A 2212-nucleotide genomic window follows, 5' to 3' on the forward strand; every position below is an offset into this window, starting at 1 on the left:
GACGACACAGGGTATTATGGCGTGGGGTGGAAGGTCATTGTCTTAACGCTCCGGTCTAGATCTCTGTGTCGTGTTCCTCGGTCCACTCTGATGTGTTGCGGCTCGTGGGCCTTCGAGTAGCAGGTTGCCAGTGGCCGGGGTTAAAGCCATGCTGGATGGCGTTGTCAGTGATGGCGATGCTCATGAGCGTTCATTCACTTTCTTGGACGAGACACCGTGGACTATGCCCTCTACCACTTTATTCTACCTTTTGGATCGGGCGGTGTGGCATTTTTGTGGTGTTCCCTTCTTATATACGTCATTCTTAGTGGGTCATCGTGGTGTGGTCTTTGGACGGTGGCATTCTTGCTGTGTGCCAAATACGAGTTGGATTTGCAAATCCGTTAAACAAAAGTGAGCAAAAATTTGATCAAAGCTAGCTCGTTCGATCAAGTAAAGTTTGATTTTCACTCGTCATTTATATATATATATATATATATATATATATATATAAAAGAAGATTAAAGAAAAAAATACGTATGAGTTGCTCAAGTTTGACTGGAGTATTAACTTAACTTATGATCGGATCACAAAATAATTCTAGTACATCTGTGTTTTGTAACTCGGTCAAGACATGAAGAAAGCTTAGTCAAGGCCAGCCCATTGGATTTCAGCTCACCATACCTCGAATTAAATGATTCGTACATACTTTTACATATAATTTAAATTCCAAATTTTTTGCTGTTTTGTTCACTCATGTGACGAAATAGGCATCCCAAAAATATATGAGATGTTAGATACAAAACAGAAGGAGAAAATAAAGTATCTTGATTTTAAATCAAGATAAATAAAAACAACACATATTCTAGATAAATCATTGAGAAAACAAACTGTGTTCAAATTCATGAGAAATCAAACATCCAGTACATTCAACACTGAATGCACAAATGCCACATCTGACAATCTACCACTGAATCCTACATGTAGCTAGAGCAAGAAGAAATTTACATGGGGCAGTTGCGCTTAACAGGAAGCAGAAATGGTGGTAAATACAAAGAAGGATGCATTCCCTCATGTGGACTTGGAGAAGTAGGTGTGCTAACAAAACCGAGGTATTTCCTTGGCCACTTGTATCTGATAGATTGAAGTTCAGGAACATGCTTCGACGACGACGTTTGAATCGCATTTCCTTTGAATGATTGTTCAGCAACATTGGCATTATTCTCAAATTAACTTCACCCCGAGCATCAGCTACAGAAATAGTATGTTTCATTAACAAAATTGTAGATCTCACAGTATTGTAAAGATAACCTACAATTTTCAAACCTATCGGGGAAAAACAAGACATTAGAACCAAACCTTTCATTTAGTTCCAAAGCTTTAGGATCAGAACTTGTAATAGGATCTACAGTTGTGCCTTCTATATATCTTCTAGTCCACATTTCATTCCCATGCGCAGTATCAAAAAGATCACCCAGATTACTGACATGATAAGGTTCAATTTCTATATCACTCCATTCTTCACCCATGTCAAAATTGTCTCGAGGAGTCACCTTTGTCAGAAATGAACTTCCAGGATTTGTACGGTCTTTCGTATAGAAAACTTGGTCAACTTGATTGGCAAATACGAAAGGCTCATACTCTATCTTCTCACCACCATGGACTTGCTGTGAAAAATGCACAAGCGTATGACCAAACCTATCTTTTTTTACTTCTTTTTCTTTAGTACTATTAAGCCATTCACATTTGAATAGCACCACCTAAAATTTTCTATAATAATCCAACTCAATTATGTCAACTATCTTCCCATAGTACATGACATCTCCAAGTATAGGGTTAGTATCACCTGCAGAAGCATAACTAGATGTTTTTGCGGTCAAAACAACTCCACTGTTTTGCGTCTTCTTATCATGCTTGGGTCTAAATCTATATCCACGGGTACAGAAGCCTATGTATCTTCGTGCAACCTCAATTGGACCATGAGCCAACCATCTAATATCATCATCGATGCTGTTAGTACCCCTTTGCTGCTCCAACTGCATTACCTACACCAACACGGAACTTAGATTACAAGAACTCAAAAACAGAAAACTAATAACAGGGAACTTACATGATCTGTAAACCAATCAGGGAAGTTTGCATGCTGCATGCGCTCAATGGTTTTCAGTGCTAGGCGCTTGTTGCGGTTTTTCCTTTTTAGTTCAGCACCATATGCTCTATAGCACATATAAAC

Source organism: Triticum aestivum, chromosome 1B (assembly GCF_018294505.1).
Source record: "Triticum aestivum cultivar Chinese Spring chromosome 1B, IWGSC CS RefSeq v2.1, whole genome shotgun sequence".
Taxonomy (NCBI): Eukaryota; Viridiplantae; Streptophyta; class Magnoliopsida; order Poales; family Poaceae; genus Triticum; species Triticum aestivum.